General features: G+C 35.6%; 1 protein-coding gene across 1 annotated transcript in view; it reads right to left on the reverse strand.

Moving 5' to 3' along the window:
• The window catches only part of LOC102546835 (uncharacterized), a 479,532-nt gene that overhangs the window by 153,902 nt on the left and 298,528 nt on the right, over positions 1 to 27,102 (reverse strand). The window contains exons 47-50 of the mRNA XM_087601102.1: positions 16,479 to 20,278; positions 13,655 to 13,671; positions 12,513 to 12,617; positions 11,803 to 11,890 (exon numbers count right to left, since the gene is read on the reverse strand). The gene's annotated coding sequence lies outside the window, so the exon portion shown is untranslated. The remainder of the gene's footprint in view (positions 1 to 11,802; positions 11,891 to 12,512; positions 12,618 to 13,654; positions 13,672 to 16,478; positions 20,279 to 27,102) is intronic.

Below are 27,102 nucleotides of genomic sequence, written 5' to 3' on the forward strand. Positions count from 1 at the left end.
CCCACTTAAAGACAGGAGTGAGTGGTCTTCGAGGGGGAACTGGTAAGTGCTGGGCAGCAATAGGGATGTAAAGTGAATAAATGAAAGAAATATAAAAAAGAAGTATGTGGCTATAAACCTTCAACAAACAAACAGACCAACAGAAATAATGTGCAACTTCCAAATTAAAAAGAAAATTAAAAGTCATACATAGTTATGATGGCTATAAACCATATCATAAACAACATAGCACAATAACCTTAAGTGTGCAGTGGTACAACACATAACTGTGTGACGTCCAATGCTACTCTAATTGCATTTATAGCCTGTTCAAACAGAGGAAGGCAATGACTACTACTGGAAAGCTAGTTAACTACTTGATGCTACTGAAGTTATGCAAAATGGAGAATTCTAACCTTAAATTTATTAATCCAATATAGTCACAATACAATGCAATATAACAAAATATTGTATAATATTTTAATCTAGCAACAATGTATAAATATTTGTCTGAATATGCAAAGATAAATTTAGTCTTCTCCGCTCATAAAGAAACTCTTCATTGTAAAAGAAAATCATTTCAGAAAGTCCTAAGCAATCAAACTATAGGTTGGTGGAGCTAGTCTCACTGTCTTCTTACTACCAACTTGTTGATTTAGGGCTATGTACCTGATCAAGGATATATGGATCTCTAATGAAAGCTGGATATCTACTGAGGCCAAACATTACTGAAGAAAACACAGTCTCCCTTCTCCAGCAGACCATCAAATGCCAAGGATAAATAAAATAGGAATGGGACCTCATGAGGATTGCCCAAGCCATGTTTACATTTTAGCTACCTTGGTCTGGTACAAGTCTTGTATATGCAGATTCAACTGTTTGCAGCTCATGTGTGCAACTCTACTGTTGTGCCTACTACCTTTGGTTCATTTGATACCATTATATTCACTAAAACTGACTAAATAATGTAGGTTGACTGGCCAGCAAAACTCAAGAATCTTAACTCCATGGCATGGGATTTCATGCCCAAAGCACTCAGCATTGACTTTTACTGGTGTATTCTACAAATAAACTCAGAAGGCCATAATCAGGCCCAGGGATATTTGTGCTTAAATGAAAAAGTAACCCATTGAAGATAATTCAAGGACCACAAGAATATACATTCTATATATTCCAGAAATACCTTTGTGCCACAACACTGAATAGTGTCTCTGAGCTAGTCCTAAATTTTAAATGTTGTCTCTCTAAAGTTTCAGGAAATGAGAATATTTTGTGCTATTCTGTTGTGAGTCGCAAAGTAATAGAATAAGAGAAGCACAGAGGACTTTCCTCTACATTCTGTAACACATGTAAGACAGACAAGTTTCTAACAAAATAGTCACATTTACTGTCATTGCCAATAAAGTCGATTTGAGATTCCTTACAATATTAAAGTCAAAAGAAGAGTCCCCTATGTCTGTTATCTTTATATTTTCTTTACTTCTTACCACCATACTATGTTGAAGTGAACACTAAGGATAAGTGTGCTACAAGACACATATGTAAACATCAATATTTTACTAACTTCCCTCAATTATCATTTGCCTAATAACAGCCCTCACCATGGTGATAGAGATTAGTGATTCAAAGGAACACAGAAATTGTTCAAGATAGAATGTATTGTGTGCAATAATCAGTAGTTTTATTATATGGTCAAGGAAATAAATTATGCCAAACACTACAAACTTAGCAAACTATCCAAAGTCAGTAAGATAATCAATACTGGAAAAGAACCTACAGTGACCAATTTTCTGAATCAGTGTTAAATATAATCACATTCTAAATATACCTGCAGATTAGTATAACACTTGCCATCAGCAAAATAGCTTCATTTTGTAGCAGAATGAGACCATTACATTATACCAAGGGTCAAAATTCAACTGACTGTGGTATGCCTAATGTCAATTGTTAAATTTAAAAGCATCATCAGCACTCAAATAAAAATTATTGTGGAAGAGATGGAAAAATGTAAATCCAAAGGAATAGTATGCCTGCTAATGAGAAACACCTGTATGTGTTCTGTATATGACAGAGAAGCTGTATCCATGAAATTTCCATCATTAACATTGCTAAAATGAATGATATGACGAGACTCCAAGATTAAGTGTCATTGGAGATATGGGGAAAATTAAAAGGCTTCCTGAACATCTATAGATATCAATGGGTTTTAAGAAATTGAGAATCGATCTTGTTCTAGAATGAGCCTTTGAACGGACACAATATCTGAAGTATTCAGCATTAAACAGACACATACAAGTGGGCAAACAAACACACACACACACACAAACACACAAAACATAATGCATATGTTTGTGTGTGTGTATGTGTGATCAACACTTCTTGAATCCATTAGTCATCATATATATAATAATATTACATGGTTAGAAAATGCATAACAATATGCCTAGAATTTGAAATCAAATATGACATATGATAGGAGCTGTGGGTGAAAGATGAAATGATGTAAGAAATAGTTAGCATATGTGTTCATATATGAACCATGAAAAATACTTAAATGTTCCTAAAATTGGTACATTAAGGAATGGAATTTAATGAATTCATCTTATAAAAGGGGACAGTCCTCAATCAAACACTTAGGCCACCAAGTAAATTGTTCAGTACTGGAAATGTGTTATTTCTTAATTCTTTCATTAATGTGGTCTCATAGACTCTACAGCAATCAAAGGCTACAACCTAGGATATCTGCTACTCTATACACCTTAACTGCGAGTTCTGTTAATAGAAATGTAGCTTATTTATGATATGAGATACAGAGAAACTGAGCTGGTGATAAACTAGAAGCTTCACTATTGCTGACTAGAAGTCCTGGTATTGGGAGATACTCTACATATAACTGGTAGAAAGAAGAAATCATCAATACTACCCAGTTACAAATGACACAACCTATAATCGTGATATGCCTCATGAACTCCTTGCACAAAATTCATTGAAGTAATCATTCATTTTTATGCCTTTATGATGTAATCCATAAAGAAGAAATAATAAAGAACATTGTTAATATGACAAAAAACCTGATAATAGATGTGACAGGAGCCTAGTGGAAAACCTGATAGTATTATTTTCCTAAAGTAATCCAGTAATAAATTGACTCCCATAAATAAGCATATTTTTCAAAAATCATCAACAAAGCTTCTACTTGTAGTAGATAGGAAATAACATAAAATCTCACAACTGTACAATATGTCAAGAATGAACCCTTGGAGTACTTGCAGCTAAATGAGATGTCCTTAACGATTCTCTCAGTTCAATCCTCAGAGATTTCTGCAGAAAAGGATGTAAAAAGATTGCCAAAGCCAAAAATGGTGAATAACTGAAAAGAAACAGAAACTTCTAGACAAATAGACCTACTAGTAAATTTGAAGTCACCAAGCCACTGATAGCAAAAAAGATTGCATTGCTCAAGTCCCATAGGCAGAGCAATCAATTTCCTCAATAGTAGGACATTTTCATTCAGTTCCTTAATAGAACCAACATATGCTACAAACACCTTTGCTGTTTCAGACACTGTTAGGTTTTCTGTGGTCAATAACTACTAATGAAGTAACTTACTGCTAGCCCTAGAATTTCCAGTGCACAATGTGGTTCAAACAAATATCTACTTTTATCTTTTCTATACCTATTAACAAAATCTCCTTTCCTTTGCACCATTTGTAAAATAATCATCAATGCATGATACTTTGAATGCATTTTCGTGTCTATTTAATGAGTCTCCAAAACTTTAAAATATGGAAAGACTACATAATGAAGTTACAGAGAAATAAAATGATATTATATAATATATGGTTAGAACAATGATGCAAATATCAGAGCCATTACACTATATGTAATAATAGAACTTCTGAAATAACACTAGTAAAACACTTGAATCACCCAGAGTCAACTCTTCTGTGAAAGCATCAGCTAATATCAGGAGTCCAAAGTGAAGGGGACATTAATTCAAATATAATCAATATTTAACACAGCATTTGATCTTAGGATATATTATTTCTTCCTCTCATCACTATTAAGTATGCTATCCTTGACAGGAGGCACTAGTTCTTCTACAGAGAATTCCTGGACTTTACTAACAATGATGGTTTTAGTATGTCTGACTCATTTTTCTCCATCATACCCAAAGAGAATGACAAAGGAGTTGCTGTTCTCCAGTGCTAAAACTGTTATGTAATATCCCTGGGGTAGCAGGATGGCTGCATTTTTCTACTGCTATCTTAGTTTCACCTTCAGCCTGCAACCCATGATACCAGAATCCTGGAGGAGATTCTACTTATGCAGATTATTTCCACCCATACCACTTCTTTCATAAAAGAGAATGAAACACTGATTAATATAGAAGCATATTTACACTGACCAGAGATTAGCTTGTCTTCATCTTCTATGAAATCCTTATGTTTAAACCCATACAATAGTCCATTACAAAAGTATTTTCTGTCTTGAGTTATTTTTCATAAGAACTTCCTATATTTGACTTCATATATCACCCATAGCATGGCTGCTAGGCTTATTCTTTCCTTTCCCTCCCACAGGAATCAATCTCAGTTTCCAGATAATCTCTGAAGGCTGGTATAACTTCACAAATCTGCTAAAGCCTTTCCAACTTTAAAGAAATCCAAAGAGTTCATTCAAACTAACTATAAATCCATGTCTGCCTCCAGATCCTTGCTTATTACTTGCTTTTTTTTAAGTCAGCAGTGAGCCCTACTCTATCAGTCTCAGTCAAGTGGATATCAATTATTTCTTTTTAATAATTCCCTCAGCAATGATTTTCCCATCTCTACTTTCTTCTAGTATTTAATAGCAATAGGTATTTTCTATGGTGATGGAACTGTGTTTATTATAACTCATATGAGATGATTAATCAGAAATTGATTACCATCTATTGTCTCCATTTATGAAGACTATGTCCAAAGGGGCAAATGAGGATAAATTGCTCAGTTTATCTGCTTCCACAGCTCACACACTGATGCAATCTGTCCTCATATCCAGTGAAAATGAAGGCCAGGCTGTGAGAGTTATTTGTTTATTGAAGCTTTTCTGTAATTCTAGCAGTTTCATTGTTGAAAAGTTTTTGATGAACACCTTCATACACTTGAACAGAAATAAGAGTAATATCTACATGCTGGCTCAGGGACTTTCCATTGATCTTTAGCAAAGTCAGGATTCAAGTTGTATCTTTTACTTTTCTAAGTCATTCTTTACCTGTTACTATAAGACTTCAATGGGATCCAGGTCTTGGGGTGATAGATGCTGATAGATTATTTAAAACAATAGAGAAATTTGAACAAGTTCTCCTTCCTACAGACAGCATATTCTCAAATGGCCACATTTAACTATTTGTACATGGACCAAAATCCAAGATAGAGTGCGAAGAGAAAGTAGTCAGAACTGGCAGGACTATCCACACTGACCTTTACAGCTTTATCTACAGCAAAATTTCCTTTTGCCTAGTAACCCAGGAAGATAGACTTCATCATTGATCTCCTGTCCCAGGTAAAAGTCTCCTCCCAGAATTCGGCATAAGAAATCTCTACATAGCCATTATCGAACCCACTGGTCTGTGGGAAAAAATCATCCTATTTCTCCTAGTTATTGGAGGTTCTAAGTGACTGCCAATTCCACAGGTACTAGGGAATGTCAAAGAAGTCTCTTCTCAGGTGAGAGTTGCTGGGGTGACCCAGCATATAAGTTCTTCTGCAGGATTTTTAACTAGGTATATGGCATTGAATACAGGACTTCTAAAATCCTGCTTAGAGTTGTTGGAATAAACCTCGAGGAAACACTTTTCAACCCTGACCAAAGCAGTGATGTTTTTTGAAGGAGAAGAGGAGGTGGGAGAAGAAGAAGGAGGAGGAGGAGGAGGAGGGAGAGGAGGAGGAGTAAGAGGAGGAGGAGGAGGAGGAGGAGGAGGAGGAGGAGTATCCGAAGAAAGGAAATAAAAAGTCCAACCCTGGAGATCTTCATTAGATGTGTAGTTACAGTCTGATATTCTTACTTACTATATGCTATAGCACAATTAAAGAAAGTTAACAGATACAGTAAGAAGAAATGGACTTTACCTTGGGCTCTGGATCCAATTAACAACAGACAAAAACAGCTTGTGGTACCTGGCGCTTAGCATGTACCTGACTTCATGGCATTTACACTGGCTATTCACAAGAAAGCCTCCTTTTCTGTCTGTGCCCTTTTGATTGTAACTGTGGGCTTCCAAGTAGAACATACTGCTCTTTCTGCAGTTTTCAGATTTCCAGATACTATGGTTATGTTCATGAGTTATGACATTAATCAGAACTTTATTTCTGTTAGAGTGCTCTTCTATATATTCATTGTATTAAATAAAGGTATGATGGGTTATAACCCCAATAAAGCAATATTACCAATTAGCATGGTATATAATTTAAGAGGTATTTTAGAGAAAAAATTAAGATCCAATGAGGATAGAACACATAAACAATAGAATGACTTCCCGAAAGGAGACGGACATACATGTCCCAGTCCCTGAGCAGCACACCACACTATCAAGGCTCTGGTGTACTTCGTAAGTGACAAGCCACAAAATTGACCAGGCCCTCGTTTCTGCCCTAGCCTTCTGCTGCAGTGAGAAGTATCGTCAGGAGCTGTCAGAATAATGGCATCCTGACATCTTCTCAGCCTGCAGCTGTCACAGAAGCTATGCATGGTAGCGTATCACCTTCCTGCCTCAGAAATGGCTGCTCCTCAGGATCTGTCCACAGTGGGGACACTATCCTACCTCAGCCTACTGCCATCATGAGCATTGTCCTTGGTGGTAACTCTTTCGTGGCTCTTGTGAAACACCACTGCAAGATTTGTCTCAGAGAAGCTATCCACAGGGAAGCACCAAATCTCTAGCCTTATCCCAACAAGCAGTTCCCCAGAGATGGTGCTTCAACAAAAGCTAGCTGCAGGCAGAAAGTATTTCCCACCATAACCACTAGGCCCAGTGCCAGAAAAAGTGGGTGAAAAAAATCTACTAATCCTTGAACATGAAATTTTACCAAGCCATGATTTCCCCTCACACCCCAAACACAAAATCTCTAAACAGGTGAGCAGGAAGCCCATCTCTGAAAAAAAAAAAAAAAACCACCAACACCTGTAGGGTTGTTAATGTCCCCTGTCTATTCTGCCAAAGGACACAGCTGCTCAGGGAGGCAGGTCAGGGGAAGTGACCCTGCTCACCCCATGTTGTCATATAGAGGGTGTCAGGCTGTAGTGAAGCCTGGAGTCACCATTTGAGGGGTGAGAAAACTCAGTCTGTGGCAAGAGACAGCAGGAACTGGCTTGGGAGTCCCCAGGCCTACAAGGAGGCGAGGGCCATTTGGTTCCCAGGCTCTCAGACACCCAGGCACAGTGGGATGTCATGGACCAGCTGAGAATGGAGTTAGAGCCTGGGTCTGGATCTGGCAAGGGTCAGGGGTCCGGGGAAAAGGAGGAGCTCCAGCTGGTCCAGTGAGGAGTCTGTGGATTGTCTGTGGTTGCAGGCTTGAGCTTGATGGCATCTGTATCTAGGAGCAGAGAGGCCTTCTACAGGAGAAAAGACAGTGGCTCTATATGCAAATGCCGTCTCCATGGCTCCCCATGGTGGATACTGATGAAAAGAGGCAGTCCACGGTTTTATGACATTTATTGTCATGGCAGAAAGTGGATGAGTAAAATCATACCCCACTTCTCAAAGTTGTTATGAGGTTAAATATCTTTTACATGGAGGCATGTCTGGGAAGAAAGACTCATTGGCTAAGCTCTTCTACTAGACTTCCTGTCTAGTATCACTTTTGTTGGAAGAAGCCAAGAAGAAAGAACCAATGAAGAGAAGAAAGAAAAGAAAAGGAGTGTGGCTGAGGCCCCTGAGCTCCTCAGCCCAATTGGAGATACTCTACCCTAGAAGCTGCAAGGCCTCTGCTGAGAAGGCTTCCTCTCAGGGATGTTGTTTTGGACTCCTGTATCTCAAGAAGCCCTAGCACTGAGACACTGTCCTACCTCAGATTTCTAAGGTTTCTGACCTCATGAATCTCAGGATTCACTTATACTGGAACCTGTCCCAACTCAAAGTTATGTGTTTCCTGGGCCCCCATATATTAGGTTTTCTTTCCATTGGAATTTCTTTTCCTTTCATAGCTGTATGTTTTCTGGCTTCTAAGTTTCCAAATAGTCCTACCATCCAAGTAAAAACACACATATGAACTTACAAAATTGATTGTAACATTCACAGAAATGTACTATACAAATGAAGTTTGCTGTTTCTCAGAATATTGTAAATAGTTCTAACTCAATATCCATCTATACTACTTCTGGACATATAGCCTGAAAATGCTCGAACCATACCATGTTCTCCTATGTTCATAGCAGCTTTATTCATAATTGCCAGAAACTAAAAACAATTCAAATGTCCCTTAAGTGAAGAATAAGTAAAGAAAATGTGGTTAATTTTCACAATGGAATATAACTCAGCTATTAAAAACAAGGATATTCTCCCCCTATCATCTGACCAAAATAGATGCAGAAACCATAGCCAAACATCAGATGATACTTGGGAAGTCTTGTGGAAGAACTGTAGGAATATTGAGGAACCTGGACAGGACAGGGATTCCCCCAGATCAATAGGGTCAACTAACCTGGGCCGCGGGTAGTTGTGTTGTGTGTGTGTGTGAGTGTGTGTGTGTGTGTGTGTGTGTGTGTCTATTGCAAAAACTAGAGCAGAGGATATCCCTGACACTGTTGCCTGCCTGTGAATCCTCTTCCTGTAATGAGGCTGCCTAGTCCAACCTCTTCTTTGGGAGGAGATGGACCTAGGCCTGCAGTGACAATGATCATGCCCAGGGGTGTCCTCCCTCTCTGGGGAGAAGGAAGGAGGAGAGTGGAGGGGCCGTGTTTTTCTAAGGGACCAAGAGAAAGGGAACTATATATATATATATATATATATATATATATATATATATATATATATATATATATACACACACATATATATATGTATATAAATTAATAAGTAAATAAATAGTTAATATATATGCTTTTTTTAATTCTCCCCTATCCCTTGTAGCACTATTGTATCTGAGCTCCATGCAATCATTCTTTCTTCTATGCACCAAATGAAACAATTTAGTGCATAATGCTTAAATAACTGACATTCTACATAAGAATATGTAACTTCTCAGGGCAAAAATTACTAAAGGAACTCCATTCTCTCAAATCAAGCACCATTTCAATAGCTCGGACAGGAATTCAACTTCATGAGTTCTGCCCCTAGCCATTGAGGAATATTAGCTGGCTTAGTCTGGCAGAAGTCATGCGCATGTAAATGGGAATTCATGTGTTCACAAGTTTTGTCATGCTCACGAAATACTTTAAATACTGGTAAATACAAATGTCTAATAAATCTAGATTAGGTGATAAAGTGTTCTCAATGCACTAAAATTTACCAAGCTATCGAGGTCAGCTTGTGACCACCTCAGCCTGGCAGGCTAGGGAAACTGTGAAAATACCCACTACAGGCAGAAGCAAACCTGTAGTAATACACCTTATCAACCTGAGCAGAAACTTCTGCCTTGACTGGAGCTGTAAAATTTAAGGCTCCAGAGTTAACAAGCTGTGGCCTTGATGTGCCAGAGTTAACAAACTGCAGCCACGATGTCCAGGAGATAACAAGAAGCAGCCTTGATTTGGGTCAGAGTTGACAAGCTGCAGCCTTGGTTCGGGTTTACTAACTGCAAAGATATAGAAACTTAGGTTTAATGCAGTACTGTTACTACAACCATGTTACTGTTCTAGCTATGGACTTTGTGGTCTCTCTCTTTATATAATCTGTGTTGAATATTAAAGTTTGAGACTTGATCAGAACACTGTCTTGGCTCCATTTTTCTCTTGCCCCTGCCCTTTTCACTTCCAGTTCTCCTTTCAGGTGAGCACTGCTCAACCTTAAGCTACCTCACCTGGACAACAAACCTTTCCACTAATTTCCCTTATTTACTGAGGGTACTTCCTATACTAGTATGTCATGATATTTATATATATTTTATATACAAATGTCAGGTCCTTATATCTGCACGTCAAGAATTTTCCTAAAGGAGCAAACTCTTCGGCCTTGAAAATTTTGATATAAAAAGAAAAATTAACACACTCATATTTATTAAATAACCACAAGGACTGCTTAATTTATATAAACATTCAACTTCCAATCTTCTTAAACTATGTCCCTGAGGTTTTAATATGAGCTCCTACTCATGTTTCCATTTTATTTGTCTTAATACTGGACTGAATATTGGAAAATATAAAACTGTCAGTGCTGTTTCCCTGTGAGCCTCAGACATGTAGTATAAATAAAGAATCACAGAAAACACTGATGTATGACCAAGCCACACACTGCCCAGGCAACTGCCAAAGTTCTTAAAATCATTCAGTTATCCAATAACCACTTGTTTAAAATTTTCTATATCAAAATGCTATAACCTCTCTGATGTCATTCATCTTTATACTTCATCTATTTCTTTTTCTTTTTTTAGAGCTAATACTTTTTTCCCATCTTTATTAAATTGGGTATTTATTATTTACATTTCAAATGTTATCACCATGCTGTATTGAAGTGAAAACTACTGATAACAACTCTAGGTAAACATCCTGATATCATCTTTCCTTAAGTGTCAACATTTTGCGAATCTTAGCCCTTACCAGGGGATTCGAAGCTTTGTGGTTCCAGGACACACCTAAATTGTTTACATTTTTTTCTTGTTAGTAAGGTAGATTTATGCCATGGCAAAAGAGAGAAATTATGCCCAACTTTCTATAGATAGTGAGGTCGTAAATCTGGCAGGAGTTCTTACCACTGTCACTTTTGGAATGCTGCATTTAAGATATCAATTGTTGTCCCAAGAAATTAGTGACGACCTCACTTTCAGCAAAATAATTCACTTTATAGCAGCTGGAGTGCAGTACAGAATTCCACAACTATATAAAATGAAAGGAATACGGCACTATGTTGTGTGCAATGAACACAAAAATTAGAAAACATTGTGCATGAGGTGGAAGAAAAATGTTAGATACAGAGTAACAGGATATCTGCTGTGAGAAAGGGTCTCTTATTTATGATAGTGAAGATGGATTTAAAAATATCAACAGTAGAGATGCCTAAAGGAGATTAAAAACTTTACACTACAAGGTCTCCTGACAATATGGATGGCAGAAACCTCACAGGCCATGGTTCTAACTGAAGACCTCTATGGATAATTAATGATGATAAGAGGGAGAATCAGTGACTTCTTAGGATAAATCCTTTATTACATATGAAGGACTCAATCCTAAACACAAATATAAGTTTGTCACCTAACAAACTCAGCAATTTGTACTTAAGCAAAGATAATTGTGTGTGTGCATGTGTACATATATATGCATGTTTATAAATTTGATATAAATTATGTTATATAGACATATATGCATATATATGTATACATAGGAACACACACACACACACACATATATATATATATATATACACACATATATATTCTCTTGAGTTTAATGTAAATCATTTAAAGATGAGGCTACTACTTAACAAGTAAATGAGAGATGATTTATAAATGAAATTCCACTTTCAAAATCATTCCACGAGATTCATTTGATATTCAAAGGATTAAATTAAATTGAAGTGCTAGAAACTCGTGCGTAATGAAAATAAATGACAAATATGATACTTTATATATAGAAGCAGCACATGGGCACATCGTTACTCTATGTTACATAGTAACTGACAATACCCACCCTTGCCTTTTCCATTTCACATTGTCCTCAATGTCTCAAAGCAGTTGGTGAGTGTTGAGTTCAATGCTAAGGCAAATGGCTGAGACAACTGTAACATCAAAACAGAGAGGCCTTCAGGTTCTGTCAGTAACTTTTAGTCCTTACCTGTTAAAAGTTTAGCTGGCATACCCAGCCCTTTACCAAGAACTCTTCAGCTGAGGTACTGGGGTGACATTCAGTCAGAGGCTCTATAAAATCCTAACATTTGGTTGCCTGCCCCTTGTTGTCATTTTTGCTGCCTGGTTCCTTCACCTGGTCCTCCTTTCTCCTGATTCTATTCCCTTTCCCTCTCTCCTCACATGGCTCAGGATCCTGAATTCTCTGGACTCTCCCAGATGTGTCTGCCTCTGACTATGCTCTCCCTTTTATCTACAGTAAATGTTCTCCTCAATCATACCTAGGAACATCCATGTGCTTTCCTTACCTTTTCATTTATTTTTTAAGTGGGGGGAAATAAATATTGTACATTTCTGGTTATTAGATGTCTGGTGTTTAAATCTAACAAGAAAAATCTTCGATTTTGTGAAAGGGCATAAGACCTTTTGTAAAATTAAACATGCAGTAATCAAAAGAAATGTAGATTGTAGAAAAATATAAAGTTCAGTCTAATTATTTTTCATGAGCAATCTACAATCAATAAAGAAATGATAAAGCAAATGGCTTTACAATACCAGAATTTCTTGGTTGTAATCTCCAGTGTTAGAATCTCAGTATGCTGAGAGAAAGCATGGCTTTAATGCTTGAGTTGCAACAATATTGCACAGCATAGTCAGACCCTGTATTAGAAATAAATGACACAAATTAAACGAAAGCATATGAATGAGTGAAGATGAGTATACTGAAAGCAATAAACATGTATTTAAGATTTTTAAAAACATGCATATCTATTTTTAAATCTTCTAATTCATTGACTTGAAAAAGGAAATAATTTTCAAATCTATTAAAGAATAAAAATGTTATATCCAGAGAAAAGACAGATTAATTTTTGTCTTATGGTCAACCAAATATAAACTTCATAAGGAACTGCCATAAGAGAGACAAAATTAACACAATAATAAAATAGAAACTTAAAGCTGGAGAACTTGAATTTTCAATCATCTTTCAAAACTAAGGCCAAATTAGTTTGAAGATGATGTGGTATATGGCTAAAAAGAAGTTAGTTAAGTAAAATTGGGTGCTTTAAATTAACTCATAGATAGATAGATAGATAGATAGATAGATAGATAGATAGATAGATAGATAGATAGATGTAGATAGATATAGATATAAATATTTGTGTATATGACCATGGGTGAGTGAGGGCTCTGTTAAATATAAACAGGTGTATGATTACAAGGACACCATTAGGTCTCTAGCTCAACTGAATTCTAGCTTATTATCACTGAGTTTGAGATTTTCATAGATCTTATAGCTTAGCAGCTCATTGGACTTGCAGAATAAATTTGGAATTAAAATGCCATGCTATCATTCCCTCATATTATTTTGCTTTGAAAATGCTACAAGTCAAAATCTATATCCCCATATTCCATGACAAACATTACATGAATGAGCATTCTCCTTACCGTAAATCACACACAAGACAGGGAGAAACACACACACACACACACACACAAACACACACACACACACAAACACACACAAATACACATGCTCACACACTTGGGTGCATGTACCAATGAATCTAAAACGCTTTTGAGATTTGCAGTAGTCACCGAAATTTTTAAATTGGAAGAAGTGAAGGAAATAAGAAAATGTAATTCTTGGCTCAATAACACAAAACATATATTAAAATTGTCCATAGAACAACACATACCAAAAAACTTGAAAACCCTGCAAAGAAAGCAAAATATTATGAATTAGTTTTTGGTATATTGGTGAAAAATAATTAGTAAGATGGAGTCAGAAATTACAGAAAAATTAAATGTTGAAATTACTACAAAATATACATTCTGTAAAAGGAAGTATATATTCAAACACTTATTATGACACGAATAAATGAACTACTGAGTGAAGAGGATGCCCCAAAAAACAAAGGGGAGTATACACACAAAACTAATACGTTTGGTCACATTAATACCTCTATTCAAATGCTCCCCTTGGTTTTCTTAATTTCTCAGTATGATCCCACTCATGGATCATATTGCAATAAATTGATGAGATATGAAAGAGCAATCACAGCAGAATAGATAAGTAAAATGAAGTAAAAATGATATTCCCTATATATATATATATATATATATATATAACATGAATTAATAAAAGCATAACTCGATAAATAGAAGCATCTAATTTTATATCACATTGGAAAAGTCTAATATTCCACAAGTATGATATTCTTAAAGAAAAAAATTAGTAATGCTCAATAGTCATTTCTACAAAGCATTTCTAAGAGTATTAAAGAAGAAAATATACAAATGAGTATGTGAAAACACTAAGGATGGTCAACATTAAAAGGGAATCATTAATTTATATTTATTCCTAGCTATCTAATGAATTTAGAAAATTTACATGAAATTACAAATACTTTAGAAAACAATATACAAACAAGGAGCTATGCCTATTTAAAAAAAAGAAAAAGAAAGGAAAACACTATAATCAGGAAAAATTCATTTGAATTTGTGGGTCCGGGAGACTACCTTAAGCACATAGTCTATTACGGACTCTTGGATACTTTCAATATTTTGCAGTTAAATTCCTATTGCTGAAACATTTCTTTTAAAAATGGAATTATAGAAATTTGTACAGTAACTACCCCTGATAATGCCTGGTCCCTGAGTGCTATCTTTCAAAGAGCAGAGAGGTGTTATAAAGGAAGCTATTAAGAGAGAAAAGTACTCAACTGTAAATTTAGCTATGATGAATTTGAAAGACAATGGCCAGCCTGGCAATGTATCATTAAATGTGTAAGATGTTAGACTCCAGAGAATTAAATAACCCTATTAAAACGGGGTACAGAGCTAAACAAAGAATTCTCAACTGAGGAATACCTAATGGCTGAGAAGCACATAAAGTAATGTTCAACATCCCTAGTCATAAGGGGAATGCAAATCAAAACAATCCTGAGATTCCACCTCACACCAGTCAGAATGGCTAAGTTAAAAAAAATCACATGACAGTAGATTCTGGTGAGGATGTGGAGGAATAGGAACATTTCTCCATTGTTGGTGGGATTGCAAGCTGGTACAACTATTCTGGAAATCAGTCTGGTGGTTCCTCAGAAAACTGGACATAGTAATAACTGAGGACCCAGCTATGCCACTGTTGGGAATACACCCATAAGATGCTCCAACATATAATAAGGACACATGCTCCACTATGTTCATAGTAGCCTTATTTATGATATCCAGAAGATGAAAAGAGCCCAGATGTCCCACAACAGAGAAATGGATACAGGAAATGTGATACATTTACACAATGGAGTACTACGGAGGTACTCATGACTCTAGTCACATATGTATGAGAGGATGGCACTGTCCAGCATCAGTAGGAGGAAAAGACTTTGGTCCTCCAAAGGCACATTTCCCCCACTCTAGGGGAATGCCAGGGCATTGAGATGGGAGTTGGTGAGTGGGAGTGGGGACATCCTCAGAGAAGCAAAGAGAGGGGGTATGGGAGAGGGAGAAAGGGGAGAAAATTTGAAATGTAAATGCATAAAATATTCAAGAAAAATAAAATAAAATAATGTCTACTGACTTAGACATCATATCAATAGCTAGTACCAAATTAATTGGACTCATTTCCAGGTTAAAATGAAGTAAACTATGCCTCACATTGTAAACCAGCATTACAAAATTTGATTAGTGTGGCCATGAAATATAGAGGACCTTATTGCCATTTAAATAAAATGTAATGGAAATTAACTACATTGCTTCATTTTTTTAAGCTGGGAACGTCAACTGATTCAGGGGTTTTATTTATACACAATATGTATTTTGGCTTTGTATAGATGTATATATGTAACAATAACAATTAATGAAGAGCTAATTCATTAAAAACTAGAATTATGAGTAAACAGAAAGAGTTTTAGCTATAGAGATGTGGAAAACACACTAGCCTTTCATTAAATTCTCACATTCATTAAAAAAGATACAGCCAGAGGACTTGGCAGAGATTCAGAATAAGAGAATGTAGGAAGAAACAGAAGGATTGAGATGAATATGACCAAAACTCATTATGTAAATGTATAAAAACATATTTATTAAGGAAGTTAAACTCAAGAACTAAAAAAAAATCATGTACTGTACTGAAATTTCATAATTACATAGAAGGAAGTAATACAATCTGAAAAGGATCACTAACGTTCAACAAATTAAAAAGAAAAATATACAGTGGATGCCACTTCACAAACATTTCCTAGGCATATCCTTAGAGCAAATAGGGTAGAAAATGAAAAGTGAGTATTTCTAAGGAGAGAACAAACTATATCTAGTTGGAAATAACATCATGTTGTTTCTATAAAATGAGTAAGGCATACACAAAAATGTGGTTTGAAAATATGCCTAAGAAAGATGTTAGTATAGGAGGAAAACAAAAGATTTAATGGATTTTATGTGAAAACTGTTAATAATTGGAAACCAAAGGTAAAATGCTCAACAAATTATAAAGCGAAGAGAAAAGAGGCCCACGATTTACTATACCATGACTAGGTGTTTGACTGTGTCTTCAATGAAAGTTTCTCAGAACTTAGTGGAGAAAAAGCACCTCATTCCCTGAGTCTGAGCTCACCGTAAGGAGCATGCAGAGACCCTGCATCAGGAACCTAAAATAGAAAGTAAATGTTTAGGAATCATTTATTGATTAATTGTAAAATATGAACACTTGAACAGTAAATCATTTCCATATAATTAGTCAGATCTATATCAGATTTAGAAACTTCCAAATTACTAGACAAATCTTTTTAACATTAGTATGAGTGCAGTATTCACAAGCAATGTGAAGATTGGGTAGATTAAGCATCAAAGCCACCATGTGTGTTATGCTCTTGTTCTTATTATCAACATAATTATAAAATTTGTACAAAACCACCAGAAATCCAGTACCAGTGAAATTGTCCAGAAAATGAGAAGAAGATCAATGTACTCCAATCACATTTCCTCTGTAAAAACAATAGACAAGATAGTCCTGTTGGAGATCAGATACCATAGTCAGGCTACAGCTTTAGGGAGAGCCTCCACTACATTTATGGGAAGAGCACAACATGGAGACAGAGCTGCATGTTTTCTATATGTGTGCCAGGGCCTCATTCCTTGTAGGTTCTTTGGTAGGTGGCTCAGCCTGAGAGCTCCCAGAGGTGCAGGTTATTTGACTCTGTTGCATAAAGAGAATCCCATCCCTTTCAGGGTGCACATTGTGGGAGGACTCTAACCTCTCAAATGAGAAGGGGAGGGAGATAAAGGGAGGGACTAGGTGAAGGGGAACCGGATAGGGACAGTACATAGGATATAAATAAATGATTGAATAAATTAATTAAAGTTGATAAAAATTATTGGGATATGACAGTACACATCAGTAAGAAATTATTTGAGATAAATTAAAGGATCAAAAATAATATTTACTACCTGTCATTTAACTTATGTTAAAATTTCCAAAATATGGTGATATCAGACTCAGGCACTAAGGAGGTTTTTCTCCACCAAGTTCTGATAAGCTTTCACTGAAGACATAGTCACCACACTTAGCCATTGGTATGGTAAAATATGGGCCTTTTTCCTTCCTTTTCGATTATTAATTTTTAACACTTTTCTCTTTGGTTTCCAGGTATTAATTGCTTTCACATAAAATTCTTAAGAAGTTTCTCAAATCTTCTGTTTCAATTTTATAATACAGAAAAATTGGATTTTTCACAGTGTATGTACTCAAATTTTATATTTGTCTCTTTAGGGGTGCGGGAGTGCATGTGGGAGGGTGGGAGTCTCTCTCTCTCTCTCTCTTTCTCTTTGTGTGTGTGTGTGTGTGTGTGTGTGTGTGTGTGTGTGTGTGTGTGTGATAACAAACAATAAAAATATGTCAAGTTCCCATCTTTTCCCAGATATGACCAGTCCCACAGCTCTCTGTAACCAGATCCCCTGGGGAAAGTGCAGGACTCTAAGAAGTGTGGACAATCTTGAGAGTACAGGGTAGACCACCACTTCTGTTCACATTCCTGGCCCAAGTGGAATATGGCTAGAGCCCTCTGTACACAGGAACTTAAGAGCAGTCAGGGACAGGATTCCTCTGGTGAAATCTAAATCTTGCTTTTTCAGTGTGTTGGGAAACACAGTATTTGCTTTGGTGGGAGAACTGCGTTCTGATGATGCCAAGTAGCCTTGGTTTCTGTTGTTAGGTTCCTGAAATTACCACTCACAATCTGGTTATCTCTGGTGTCAGTTGGACTTGCTATCTCTGACAGTGGCTTTACCCTCCTGAAAGCCTGTGCGTCAGCCCTCCTGGAGATAGGCTTTCTTCCAGCAGGATCTCAGGTACAAAGAGAGCTCTGTCACAGGGTCAGCTCCAGGAGCAGATAGAAACTGGAAGGATCCTGTACCAGACTACTCCTCAGTTCCTGTGTCCAGAAGGCTCTAGGTGGAAGAAGCTGAGGAGAATGGAGACCCTATAGAAAGAACTGCAATCTCAACAAACGTGGACCCCCAAGAATAAATACAGGTGCTCTCAATTAAAGGCAAGAGTGTTGCTACCTGAGTCAACTTATTCCTATGTGTATTTGATCTTATAAATAAGTAACAGGCACAGCCATAGCCACTGGAAAGAGAGAAAGTTATGAAGCTTGCACAGCTGTTTGACATAGTTCTAGCAAAGCTGACAGGATTGCTGCAATCACTGTCCTTGTATCCCTAACTTCCGGGTTTCTGTTTCTGCTCATCACGGTATAGAGTACTGTCTGTATTATGACTTACCTCGTCACTTTTCCTGAGTAAAATATGTCTAAGGGAAATAATTGGCCTTGAGAAAAAGGACTTACAGCTGCCAGTTTTTTGAGCCAGTGTAATTATTATCTGAACTTTAAATACAACTTTTAAATTAGTGTTACACTCACCATCAGCAAAATAGCTTCACTTTAATAGACCATTAAAATAATCTAATCGTAAAAATGTAACTGACAGTGCTCTATTCCCAATGTCAATTGAATGATAAAAGAAAAAAATTACTCAACACATAATGCTCAGAGAAGACACAGAGGTAACAAAAATATGTTTCAGAGGAACAGCATCTCTGCTGTAAAAACCGACTTCTATATATGACAAAGAAGCTGTATCCAAAAAAATGCAAAGTAAGAATACACAGTGATTAGTAATAAGACGACACCTCAAGAGGAACAGTAAAGTGCATGGTAGAAGGTGAAAGGTCCCACAGCGTGATGAAGAACTTATATACTAAAATATGTGGAAGTATTCTATAGCATTGTTTGGAGAGATAAAAGAAATATTTCAGACCTAAATAAATGCATATATACAACATATATTTGAGAAATATACAACTGCTGATGGATTCAGAAGTTGGTCATTAACTATACATACTTTTATGTATGCAAATACAAATGTTAATAAGAATACGCCATGTTGTAGGATTCTGTAATTTCAGTGTTGAATTATCTTTATTATTGTTTCAGAGACTTAAATGTAGTGCTACAGGTTTTCAGTGGCATTCTGATTTTGGGATGTCACATGATAATCTCTGTATTGCTAGCCTAATCTGGCTCCTCTTATCCATTTGATCCCAGACCTGTAAAGAACAATAACTGACATTTACCTTTTTCCTCTTTTCTCACCTATACATACTACATTAGAGGCAATACCAAATAGCCTCACAAAGTTTATGCTATGGCTTTTACCTTACAGCACAAGTGACTCTGTAGGATGGCATTCAACATTACATAAAATTCTCAGTACCCGCAACAGTAGACACATTGCTAATTCTGTTACTAATGTGCTATTCCCAGGCACAAGTCAGTCACAAACAATGAACATGATAAAGGAAAAGACAGCTATTCTGTGGTTTCTATAGCTCCTAGCCACTCTCCAGGTGACCTCATCTTATTGTTGTATGTTGCCACAATCTGTATTGTCCATTTCTTTGCTATCAACTCCCTACTATGTTAAAAAGAAAAATGTTAACACCAAGTAAAATGTCCCCCTGTAATCTCCACTAATTTGTACAAATATGTTCAACTACTTGTCTTTTTCCTCCTTTCAAGAATAAAATCATTGCTCTTCCCAAACTCAAATTCCATTTTGTTTTATTCATTTACATTCTTGTAGTCCTTCCCATATTTTCACCAAACTGTCCTTTCCAAGCAAGAAAGATACCATTCATATATCATTCACATATACGAAGACACCTTACCTTTGTGATTGATGACCTATTTATTCTAAGCTATTCACCAAACTATTTTCACTTTCGTAGGAGTTGCATAAAACATGTAGCAAATTAGTTGTATACCCTAGAAAATACAGATATGGTATTTGTTTAAATAAATAATAAAGAAACAGAATTAGGTGCTCCAAAATGAACAGTTAAATGTATTTGTATATATGAATATGGGTGAGTGAAGGGTCTATAATATGTTTTAAGGCAAGGTCAACATGCAGTGTCTATCTTAATCAAATCCCAGGACATTTTCGTTGAAACAGTTTGTTACTGGTTGTAGAGCTCAGTAGTGTATTCGACTAGCCAACAAATTTTGGTATTATGATGCCATGCCACACGCCTTCTTGTTATTTTTTATTACTTATTCTAAGTAACCTGATCCATATCCTCATGGTCCATGATGGAATTTTGAAAATGAGAACTCTCCTCAGTCCAAAATACCCACAGCCATCAATAAATCATAAACTCTTCTAAGATTTTCAGTAGAAAGTATAATTTTCAAAGCATTTGAGAAATGTAAACATGATATGAAATTTAATTTCTGATTCAACAGAACAAAGGGTGTATTTAAGTTGAACCTCTTTATATATACCTAAAATTAGAAAGCTAAACAAAGACAACAATGCTTTTGGACTTAACTTTTGTAGTACAGCTGAAAAATAATTAGTAGGGTGGTAGCATAATGATCTCAGACATGGACAATGAGGAAGTTCTCCACTAAGTTCTGATAAGAATTCACTAAAGACACCGTCACCACACCTTGCTGGACATATAATAATTCATGGATCTTTTACTCTTCCATTTCAATTATTAGTTATCTCTTTTTCTCTTTTGTTTTCAATTATTCATTTCTTGAATGTTAAATTCAATTAATTTTTTGTTTTCCTACATTAGCCTGTTTTCTAGCCATATATTAAATTTACATTTTTCTGTTTTACTATTTCTGCAGAAACAACATGATTTTTTTTAAAAACTAGATATAGTTTAGTTTTTCTGCTCTAGAAATACTCTTGGTTCATTTGCTACACTAATTGCCATGAGGAAAATATCCAGTAATCGGTGAGAGGACAGTATAATTCTTTTTTTTCTAAATTTTGAAAAATTACTGATTCTTGTACCTTTCGAGATAATTTTTGTTCATTTAAATTTATTCAATTCCAGTACCAAATATAACTTGATTTGTTGATAGTTAATTCTTATATTCACTGTTTTAACAAATGTTTTTATACATATTTATAATTAGTTTCAGTCATTTCTATATAAAATCTACTATCTCATCCTATACTTTTTGTCCTTTTGCTATTTTTTTTAAATTTCAAGTATATAGGGAGTTAAAACAAGAATAGTATGTTACATAATTGTCACATTTCTGTCTCTCAAACTCTTGCTGTGGTCTTCTTACTCCACTATCAAATTCATTATCACACCTTAATTATTATTGATACATACACAGGCATACAAAAAACATAGAATGAATATATAAATATAACCTGTTGCATTCCTTGCTGTTCCTAGCTTTCCAATATTTTGTAGTATAAGGGTAGAAATGGTAGGGCAGTTAGAGATTATGTTTTATGAAAGTGGTGATGACTTTTAGTTCACTGAATTAACTAACCATATGATATTAGCTTGTTTTAGTATGATGCATTATTGACCTCTTTCTAAGCAGCTCTTGGGTCCAATTTAGATAGGTATTAACTACTGGTAGAAATATGCCTTAGAGGTGCAATTTTAACAATATTCACATTTGAAGAACAAAAAGAAAAGAGAGAAATGATGCAATTATGCTGGCAAAAATTTTTATGAAACAATAGTCTCTATGGTGTGCATCCATAGAATTTATTGAAATGGAGATAATACCCTCTATGTCCTCAACTGTAGATGGAGCTAACTTGGTATGTTCCCATAGCCTCCTACCCTAGTAGAGGATGTTAGAAAAATTCCAGTTTCCTATGGGTACAGAGGAAGAATAAGGGGAGGTCAGGTATCAAATAATTAACTGAAAAATATACATGTGAAAAGTATGAAGTACTCTAGTGCTAGCTTGAGTTCTCTAAACTGTAAGCAGTAAGTTTAAAGAAGTGCCAATAGCAATATCTGTGATAGTGAAAGCTTTCTTTCATATGAAGTAACACGAATAATGCTGGGAAAAGTATATGTCATCTAGAAGGTTGAAGAAAAGAAAAGAAATGGAATCTCTTATTTAGGGTGCATTATCTAGCTTCACTGGAAGAAGTTGGCCCTAGTCTTGCTGTGGCTTGAAATGGAAGACTACTTGTAGTCCATGAGTTGCCTTCCCTTTTCTAGAGAGAAGGGGCAGAGGGGTTGATCGGGGCAGAGTTGAGGTGAGATGGATGGACTAGGGTGGAAAAGGTGGGAAGCTACTATCCTAATGTAAAATGAATTAATAACTTATTCAATAAAATATTTTATAGTAGCAAATACGCATAAAATTAGTTTTTATATACCAAATTGTCAGTCCTAAAAATATACAAAAGTGGTTGGGGATTTAGCTCAGTGGTAGAACGCTTGCCTAGCAAGCGCAAGGCCCTGGGTTCGATCCTCAGCTCCAAAAAAAGAAAAAAGAAAAGGAAAAAAAATACATACAAAAGTAGTAGTGGACAGATACATAGTTACATAGTTACATAGTTATATGTAGTGAGTTATATATATGCAACTGCAATTTATGTGAAAGAGTTCATGGATTTGAAAGCAAGGAGAAATGTATAGAAATATTTAGAAGAGGACGTTGCAGGGATTAATTATGCAATTATTTTATAATTACAAAAAGTAAATAGCTAATTTTAAAAATATTTATTTTCAAATTGACAGATTTTCTTGTTATTTATCTTCTCCTAGAGAGTCCTGAAAGGCTTGTTCATCCTAAGCACAGCATCCATAAATTGAAAATATTTGCTCTAATCTCCTGCTTACTGTACCACTGAGCTTACAAAACTTCCACCCAACAATGGTGATAATTTGGGAGAGCTGCAGACCTAGATATTCTCTGCCATAATTGGCAGCAGTTCAACATGAGCAGCCACCAATACTATAATAATTATTTACTATTATATAAATTATGCAAGTTTAAGAAGCCTTACAAACAAGTAAGTTCATGAGCTCCTTTAACAGTGGAAGTGAATTCAGTTCCCCTAGTACAGGAAATGTCATTTCAAGGAGAAATAACTCAATTCAGAGAATATAGATTCACAAAAGATAATATGCACTAACCTAGATTTTGGAATGAAAGACTATGGGAGACAAATGAGCACCTGAAGGATAGTCCATTCATTTATTACTAATTTCAAATCAGGTTCAGAATTACACAAGGAAAAGGTAAGAGTGCCTGATTTTTGGTTTGATGTGAAGTCTGAATGTAACCATGAGTAGGCCAGTATTTTCAGGTCTGTCCAAATTACTAAACCTATTTTCTAATGTTAATTTTTCTGTCACAAATATATTATTTAATTATTAACTCTTCGGTCTTTCATAAGAATGAATAACAGCCATTAATGAAGTATGGCATAATGATTTCTTACTAGTACAATTCTTATATTGCTACATATTTTTATCAACAAATAAAATAGCATGATGAAATGATACAAAAATAAAATAAAATATATTTTTATTCTTACTTCTGGGAAAAGCTTTCCTATCCCAATATGCAGCATTCCCCCCACATTTTCATGTTCTATACTGATCTCTTGGTTTGATAATACAGACTTTATTTAGATCTTCCTCATGGTCCTGAATCAATTGCTCTCACGATGATATCAGTCACATGGCAAATGGCTATTAAAATGAGGTCACTGAAAATCTGATTGAAGTTTTTTTTTAAAAAAACTTATATACACATATGAGGATAGTCAAACTTTGACTGCTTCTTCGCTTACATATCATAACTTATTAGAAGAAATATAGGGACTACACTATTTTCAGTGTGACTTGAGTCATCAGAGAGCCTAAAGATTGGCTTTGTAGCCATAATGAGATATAAACAAACTATGATCCTCATAGTGTATTTGAAGGAGCCAATGGTGGTTTTAATGAATCACATGTTTGAGTACCTAAACATAATTATATACACAGTTTCATTGCTATGTTTCAACTCTGTCAATGAAAATTCCATTATTATTAATGAGATCAAATATATGAGAGCAATATATATATATATATATACTGTTCTAAGACAATAAAATATTAATGTAAATTTATACTTAAATTTAAAATGGAGCTTAAATTAAAATTGATTCAGATAAGTCTTTTAATAATTGAAATATTAGAGACTGAAATATCATAATAGTCTCTTATCACTACTTGAATAATATAGTGAAATCTTACTAAATTACCATGTAACAGCATCTACTTGAGTATCATTAAATTTCTTAAAATAGAGAAGAGGTAGAGATGCTGTTCTACTTCAAGGCTGATTAAGCCAAGTGTGTTTACACATAGGACAGATGTGGGGCTTTGCCACAAACACTTGTGTACTTTAGCTCATTGGATAATGACAACTACTTGTCCTTCACAAAACAAACCCTGTAGACCATGTCACCTGAATTCAAATAGATTCCAGAAGGTAAGATTAACACTCAAGTAAGAAAAAAGTAGTTTGTGTGTTGCCATGGGCAGTCTGGACAGATACTACACGTTAGGGCACATTGACATGCTACTTTGAGCAATGGTGTACTTTTGGGTGCTGTTCTCTTCACTGAAAACATTTTAGCCAGCTGCCTGGAAAGGTGCTAACACCTCAATGGTGTAATATGCATATTGAGGAAAAATCCAGGTGTTGTGTTCCATTATTTCTGGCAGGCAAACCTGTGTCTGTGACCTTGAATCAACCTGAAAACCAGAGTCCTAACCAACTGTTACTGTGGGCGAAGTGATGTGGTCTGTTGCATTATGGGACAGCACAACAAATCCTTTCTTATAATGGGAAAAAAATGAAGTGTTTATTGCCAGTGCATCAGCTATATTAAAGAGTTTGGAGAAAAAATGTAGACTATATCCATAGGGCTCTGATTCTTTAATCTTCTTCAAAGTAGCCCATTCACACACCCTGATGAGCTCCCTAATATAAAGCTTCTAATAAGAAGTCAGAGCAATACTGGAGTTTGTCCAGTGAGGTTCTTTCTCATAATGCCAATGATGACAGGAAGTACAGCATTTCCTAGTTAACATGAGAATTCTAGAAATGTGCTAGTGTCTTCCAAACCCAAGAAGAAAGAGGAGGTTTTACAAAAGATGTTGTGCACAATAAAATAAAAATATATGGACCTCTTGCTTCCTATCTCTCTCTGTTCATATTTCTGAAATTATCATCTCTATTAGCATCTCTATCTAATCATAATTTCAACATTCTCACCTGGTGTTATCAGTCCAATAACTTTGAATTAAAACATCTGTTTTCCTGAGATCATTAAGTTATGAAATTCTTCTGTTGCATATATGTGGTGAGTTGTCTCTATTGGGTATCACTTGAATATAACTCCTAACCATGTAAGTGAAATTTTCAGAGAACTAAATTAATATAGGACAGGGGTTCTCAAATTATGGGATGGGACCTATTTAGGATTAAATGATCCTTTTATAGGTACCAACTAGGAACATCAAAATTCAGGAATATTTAATTTATAATTCATAATAGTAACAACATTAAATTTTTAAAGAAGCATTGAAAATAATTTTCTGGTTGGGTAACACCACAGCATGAGGAACTGTATTAAAGCCTTGCAGCATGAAGGAGGTTGAGAAGTAATGACAGTATACCCAGTAGTCACACGATGTTATTTGATAAATGTGCATTACCTTCATTAGTAACTGTGTTAAGATACAAAACTTACCTCCCTGAAGTGGCTTATGAATACAGATGCTAATGAACACATACTACATACTGAGTGAAGATTACAAGGTTAAATCTTCACTACTGAAAAGAAACAATAAAAGTAATATTATACAGAATGAAAAATTTATATGTGAGAATATACATGCAAGTAGATGAATGTAATATCAATTAGTAAAAAAGGAGGCCAGGAATGAAAGACAGAATGGTTATGTGAAAAGGAGTGGATAAAAAATAGAGAAAATTTGCAGTTAAATTATATTCTCTTTTATATGATTATTCACTTTACATCCTGATTGCAGACTCCCTTCTCTTCTATCCTCCAAGCACCACCCTCACAACTCCCTTCACTACATTAACCATTCACTATCTCCACAGATTAGGGGAAGCTTTGATGGGTAACAACCTTCCATGGCACAACATGTTGCAGCAGGATTAAGCACATACACCCCACTGATATCAGAGAAGGCAACCCAGGTTGGTGAAAGGGATCCAAAGGCAGGCAACAGAGTCAGAAAGAGACCCTTCTTCAATTGTTAGGGGCCTGCATGAAGACCAGGGTACATAAAATATAATTTAATGTGTGATCTGGATGCAATGGACAACAAACACAAAACAGTTTGTGGTACCAAGAGGCTGAACATGTATCTGGCTGCTTGAACCTAGAATCTGGCTATTAACCAGAAGGTTTCCATTTTGCTGTATACTATTCAGATTCTGACTTTGGGCTGCAATGGCAGCTTGCTGATGACTCTTTGCAAGCTCTCTGTGTCAGTTTTCCCAAGTCCTATGATTATATACATGAGCCTACACTTTGGATTAAAAGTTTATATCTATTATAGTGTACTAGCAATGGCTATTTGCTTTAATGAAAGAAATGTTGATTTTGACTCCTGCTCAAGAAATATACCCAGTTAGCATTTGTTGCCCTAAGGTGGCAGGATTGTCAAGAAATAGTTTAAGAGTTATTGTAGAAAAGTAAACATATATATATATGTATATATATATATATATATATATATATAAACTATTCTGTGTGCTGGTGCGTGTGT

This window comes from Rattus norvegicus, chromosome 1 (genome assembly GCF_021556685.1).
Source record: "Rattus norvegicus strain SHRSP/BbbUtx chromosome 1, alternate assembly SHRSP_T2T, whole genome shotgun sequence".
In the NCBI taxonomy this organism is placed as follows: domain Eukaryota; kingdom Metazoa; phylum Chordata; class Mammalia; order Rodentia; family Muridae; genus Rattus; species Rattus norvegicus.